Below are 6969 nucleotides of genomic sequence, written 5' to 3'. Positions count from 1 at the left end.
ATTATATTATATTATATTATATTATATTATATTATATTATATTATATTATATTATATTATATTGTTAGTCTTGTCAGGATAAACAAAGCGGCAGGTTTCTGCCCCCTTCCCACCTGGTCGACCCTGGAGGTTCTGCCCTGTGCCCACAGCAAGAGCTCTGCCCCTTGGCAGTGCCTGTGACGCTTTTGCAAATAAGTTTGGGGACTTATGCATCCATAACACAGATTCTTTCAGCTCAGACTGTACCTCCTCACTTATTTAAAGTTTCACTAATTATGTTCAGTCATATTTTATGGTATTCCATAGAGAAGTCTTATGTATCTTCCAGAGTTATTTCTAGGTATCTTTTTCTTTTATTGAACTTTGTATTCTTTTTCATTATGCATGTGTCTGTGTGTGAGTATGTGCCCATGAGAACAAGGGGAGGTATTTGTTGTGCTCTCTGCTGTGGGTGCTGGAAACTGAACTCAGGACCTTTGAAAGAGCAGTCCTTGCTCTTGACTGCTGACTATCTCTTTAGCTCCCAGATACCTCTAGGGAAGAAGCAGGATTGAGACAGGGTCTCTGTATTAGGTAGCTCTGGCTGTCCTGGAATTTACAATGTAGCCCAGGCTGACCTAAGTTCATACAGATCCACCTGCCTCTGTCTCCTGAGTGCTAGAATTAAAGGTGTGCACCACCATGCCCAGCTCAGGTATGGTTTTTTTTTTTTGATGTTATTATAAATGGTATAGTTTGAAAACATTCATTCTAAAATGTTTTCTTTCTTTTGTCTTTTTCTTTTGAGACAGGGTTTCTCTGTGTAGCCTTGGCTCTCCTGGACTCCCTTTGTAGACCAGGCTGGCCTTGAACTCTCAGAGATCTGCCTGCCTCTGTCTCTCTGAGCGCTGCGATTACAGGCGTGCGCCACCACACCTGACTTCTAGAATGTTTTCTTACTGATAAACATAGGTGAACCTTGTACCTCACCCTTTCCTTTGCTGCCTTTGCTGAGCCCCTTGTTGATTGCCATGGTGTGGCACTAGGAACTTGGGATAGCAAAGGGACAAAAAGAGGCTGGGGATCATGCAGTAGTTTGGGGCTTGGGGGTTTGGGGGTTTGGGGGCTTGGGAGGAGTCTGGAAGTAGATTCAAATCTGGGAATCAATACAAGAATTAGACAAATTACGAACTGGTAAGTACTCTGATGAAAACCACAAAAAGTTTAGTCACTAACAATACTAAAGGGCCTGATTTATTGGGAGAAGGCCTTCCTGAGGGAGTGATACATATCCACAGACCTGAAGTGGTAGGGGTGGAAAAGAAGAGGGCCCCAGGGGGAGAAAAGAGCGGGTGCAAAAGAGCTAGGGGTGAGAGGGAGCTTGGAGCCCTGGAGGAGGTGGAGAGGTCAGTGCAGGCAGGTTGAGATTCTGAGCCCTGGTGAGGCTGAGCTCCAGGCTTTGACTTCCTGTCCTGGGCAAAGCCACCCCAGGCTCTCAAAGGCGAGGAATGTGATAGGATTTTACAAGCCTGTACTACTTACTGTCTCCATGGAGACGGTGAACTTGTCACAGCTGGGCTGGGGATTTTTTATTTATTTATTTTTTATTTTTAGAGGCTTCTCAGAGTCAGCAGTGGTAGTGTGTGTGTGTGTGTGTCACAGGGGCCCAGCGGAGCATGATCTAAGGAAGCCATTTTGGGTTCAAAACCCTTGTTTGGGTGTGCTAGATAAAAACAGCATATCTATGTTCCCTGTAACACCAGGCTTTCTACACACACACAAACATGAGTGTGCACGCGTGCAGGCACCCACCCACCCACACACTCACACTCATGTACAGATGTATATTACACACAGTATACATATATGATATATGCATATATATATATATATATATATATTTGTAAATGACAGAGTTCTTACCACGAGTGGGGGCACATTCCTTTTCCTAACTTCTCTTATTTCTACTGAATGCCATTTCCTTTTTTTTTTTTTTCAATTTTCCTACAAATATTATCCTGCTAATAAATAGGTTCAAAACAGACAAAAGGAGCCTTCACAGGTTGGATTGGGCTCTTGAAAGACTCCACAGATACACCAACATAAATCACAGAGATCTCTTTTGAAATGTCACTTACCTTTCTCTCTCGTAGGAAATCGGGGTCCAGAGAGAAATGAACCAACGTTCCAGTTCATCTGGATCTTGTTACGCCAGCCAGGATGAGGACAGATGAGCAGGACTGACTCGGTAGAAGCAAATCCACTTGGACTTTTATAGTTTCCCATTTAAAAAAAAGAAAAAAAAATAACCCCTCCTGAACTTTATAGGAAGACAAATCCAATGTTCGGCACCTGGAAAATATTACTCATTGATGACAGTCCCTAGAGCTGTCTGTGGGCCAGGGCTGGGTGGCAGAATCCTAGCATGGGGGTGGGAGCTGCTGGGTGTTTTTTACCCTCGTGAAGCCTCAGGCAGCTGGGAAGTTTCGTGTAAGTGTGACTGGCCACTGTTCTTAGGAAATACAGACACCTTAATCTGTCCTCCCCCTGTCCTCCCCCACCTTCCTCTCCTCCCCTCTTTGCCAAACATGTTCTGTTAGTTAGTGCACAGTAGATGCTGAGGTGGGACCCTCGTGGGTAACAACACGAAGAGTGAGCACAGCAGAATCAGACTGTAGAAGTGGTGTGGTGGCACACACCTTCCGTCCCAGCACTGGGGAGGCAGAGGCAGGCAGATCTCTGTGAGTTCGAGGCCACCCAGGTTCATAAAGCAAGTTCCAGGACAGTGAGAGGGACATAGAGAAACCCTGTCTCAAAAAAAATAAAATAAAATAAAAAAAAAATCAGACTGTAGAAAGGAGTTCACAGGCAGGCCATTGCTCCAGGTTGCAGGTGAAGGCTATGAAAGACTTAATTCTGTCCACTGGGATTCCCTGATGGCTTTCCTGCATGTTTGCTGGAGGAAGGAGCTGGCTCATCCTTTTTCGTGGCTTGTTCTGGTTGATGTCCAAGGACAAATGAGATATCAGGCATACCCTCACTGGTTTCTTATGACTCCCCTCCCGCCCCTAGGAAGTTCAGAAAGAAGCTTTCACTCTGTGAATTTGACCTTGACCTTTGACTCCTAATTTTCTCACTTCACTCTCTTCTGTGCAAGAGTAGAAGCATCTTTTGGAAGAAGAGGTGCTCCTTCCCTGTCTGGGGCCTCCTTTCTCACTGTTTCTCTTCAGATCTCACTCTCTCTCTCTTCCCCATCCTCATCCTTCCCTTCCCTTTCTTCCTCCCTCAGTGTCTATGCTTAGGTAATGTTGAACAATGAGCACTCACATCTTCCTTATGTTTTGTTAGACAGGATGACATTAGGGACATTTTCATGCTTAATGCATGTTGGGCAACCCCTCTCCATATGCCTGCCCTCAAATTTCTTTTCTTGCCCTTTGTTGAATCAGCTAGTTTAAGAATAAGTATGTAGCCCAGGTGTGTGGGTGGCTATCTTATCCAGAACTCAAACGTTTTAGCTCCAGTGGCAGCAAGGGTGGGTAGAAACTTCCAGCGGTATTTAAAGCCATCCACTCTCATCAGGACAGCCAGTACAGCAGCTAAGGAAGCAGACTTCTGGGTCATGTTACCTGAGTCATGATTCTTTTCCCCATTATTTAGTAACTAAGATCTCCTTGCTCTACCTCAGTTCCCTCACAGGCTTCAGAGAATTGTCTAGAAAAGAGCCGGTCTCATATGTAACATGTATGTTTTCTCTCTTGGTGTATATGTATGATTCCTAGGACAGGAAAAACACATTTTTTAGACTAAATTCTTATTTGAATTTTTTCTATTTATAACGTGGTAAGAAATAGTTGATAAGGACTAGCCTTATCAAACTAACAGATGTTTTAAGCTAAATAAATACATTTGAAACCTAAAAAAAGGGAAGTTGGAGAAATACCTTAGTGGTTATGAGTGCCTGCTGATCTTGCAGACAGCTTGAGTTTGCTTTCTAGGCCCCACATCATTCAGTTCACAACCTCTTAATACTCCAGATCCAGGGGCTCTGACACTCTCTTCTGTAGGCACCTGCACAAATTTGGTGTTCATTCACACACACGCACAAATACATAATAAAACACCAAATGTTAACCTAATGAATGAGTCATAAGACCTCTTACAATGAAAAGGTTCAGACACGGAAGAAGGAGACAGAAGATACTAGAATAGGTTCATTGAAACCCTCATCAAAATCTCAATGACACTATTCACAGAGGTAGAGAGGACAATATTAAAATTCACGTAGACACAAAGACAAAGCAATCCTAGCTGGTGCTATCACCATGCCAGTGGTATCACCAAGTCCCACCTCAGCCTATGCTACAGAGCCATAGTGACCAAGACAGAATAGCGATGGTACAACAGACATGTAAACTAATGGAGCAGCACAAAAACAGACAAAGCTAGAGCCACTTAATTTTTGACAAACGTGTTTTGGAAAAGGGACAGCCTCTTCAACAAATTATTGAAATGGAAATTTTGGATATCTGCATGGAGAAGAATAAGATGCTTTAATATATGATTGGAAATTGCTAGAAGAAAACAAGGGGACTCCTTGACTTTTCCAAAAAGGGATCCATTAGCACAAGAAATAACCCTACGAATTGACAGATGAGTTATATGAAATTTAAAAGCTTCTGCACAGCAAAAGAAAGCATCAGCAGCACACACACACACACAAAAAAGACACTCTATGAGATTAGAGAAAATATTTGCCAGCTATGTTTCAGGGCTAATATTTAGATTATAAAAAGGATTGTAAAAATAAAACACCAGAACCAAATGGATCTTCTGAGTGGGATGTGAGCTGAATAGGCAGTCCTCAAAAGATGTCCAATAAGTACTTTCAAAGATGCCCAAATTTAGCCAACAGGAAATGCAAATTAAAATTACTCTGAGATTCAATCTCACCCAAGCAGACTGACTATGAGCAAGAGAACAAATGTTGGCTGGTGGGAAAACAAACTCCACCCAACACCAGAAATCTGAAAGTAGGACTGTTTTATGACCCAGCCATACCATTCCTGAGTGTACATAAAGGGACTTTCACATTCTGCCACAGAAATACTTGCTCAGCCATGTTTATTCTTATGCTGATGATAATGATAGCTAAGAAATAGACCCAGCATTCATCAATAGATGAACGAATGAAGAAAATATGACAAAAAATATACATACAACAGAATTATATTTGGCCGTAAAAAAAGGAAAGCATGACATTTTCGGGAAAGTGAGTGGACCTGGAAGTTATTTTAAACGAAAGAAACCAGATTCTGAAAGACAAAGGCTGAATGCTTTCTTCATCTATCGATTCGGAATCTTAAGTTTTGTGTGTGTGTGTGTGTGTGTGTGTGTGTGTGTGACTGTAGATCATGAAATAAGAGGGGGAACCATGAAGGTGATAAAAAGGATCTTCAGAAAGTAGAGTGAGGAAAAAGAAGGGCAATAGAAACTAGAAAGGAGGCAAATGAGGATGGAGGAGTCAGTAAGGGCAGAGATTCAACAGGAAAAACTACACAGAAAAATGTCATAAAGAAATCCACTACATTGTGTGCTGAATTTTAAAAACCAACAAAAGAGTTCAAAGAAACACATGTATTGAGAATCACTCCATTTCTTTTTCTCGCCGTCTCTCCCTCCAGCTTCCTGCTCTCATTCTGTGTACTGGATTTGTCTTCCAGTGCTCCAGATGTACTGAGACATGATGGGTATGTAAAAGGTGGGGTCTACATAGAGACAATTAGGTGTCTGAAGCACCACACCCAGGAGGGGTTAGTGTAGTGCTGACAGGATGGATTGGCTCTCTAGAGATTAGGTTGGCCTGTGCACTTCTCTTCCGGAAAATTCCATGTATCATTTTCACTTTACTGTTGTCATGTAGTAGGGGCCATTGCCAGAATGCTGGATCCATTCTGTTTGGACCTCCGAGCCACTGACCTTGTAAAAGGCTCATTTACACACTATTGAGCTTCAGGATTATGCTGTTATAACACGGAATGGACCTAGATGTCCACTTAGCTGTTGATGGACACTCTGGGGCTATTACGAGGGATGTCCTTTTGTAGAAATATGCTGTGTAAGGCCCTATCCTCTGGACCACACTGCCACCACCATATAAGATTAGCCATGCCTACTTGCCAGACACCATCACAAATTAGACTGTTGACATTCTAGCCGCTTCTCCCAGGCATTTGTATGCAATTCTGCCCTAACTGCAGGTGGCCTTAGGGTTTCAGGGAGGACCTTGAATATACTGGCCTGGGGAGGACTAGGGGAAGGGACTCCATCTATTTACTAGTCCGCAGGGAAGCCATCACCCGTGCTTCCAGTGCCGCTGTCCCAGGGTCTTCCGTGATCTTGCAGACAACCCCTAACCCATGCTCATGAGAAAGTCCAACGGCGAACCGTGATGGGACTGTAATTTGGATGTCAGGAGGAAGGGGTGGGCATTGTTCATGTCTCAACCAGGGAAGGGATGTCAGAAATACATGCTTTTGTTTCTCTTGACAAATGTACACCAGCCAAACAATTTTCCAAAGCACAGGTGCCATTTCTCATCTCACTGTGAGTTCTGAATTGTCTGTGTCATGACCAGCACTGAGTATGGTCGGCTTCTGAATCGGTGTATTTACCGCTCATCATGGGTTTGAATCACATCCCATAACTACTGGGCCTTGCTTAGCACCTTTTCATGGGCTTGCACTAATGGCATTTCTCTGGTAAAGTTTTTGTTAAAAGCCTTTTACCCATTGTTATTTTTTTTCCCCTCTTTTGTTTTATTGACAAAGGGCCTCAAATAGCCCAGGCTGGCTTTGAACTCACTTTGTATACCTGAGGATGATACTGAGTTCCTGCTCTCTCTGCCTCTTCATTCAAAAGTGCTGAGGTCACAGGAGTGTGCCACCATGCCTGGCTTTTTCTTTCAGTTGGACTGCTTGTCCCTTTTGA

The sequence above is a fragment of the Psammomys obesus genome, unplaced genomic scaffold, assembly GCF_907164565.1.
Source record: "Psammomys obesus unplaced genomic scaffold, mPsaObe1.curated_primary_1811, whole genome shotgun sequence".
NCBI classification, from domain to species: domain Eukaryota; kingdom Metazoa; phylum Chordata; class Mammalia; order Rodentia; family Muridae; genus Psammomys; species Psammomys obesus.
The sequence above is the reverse complement of the archived record's forward strand: the minus strand, read 5'-3'. Positions refer to the sequence as shown.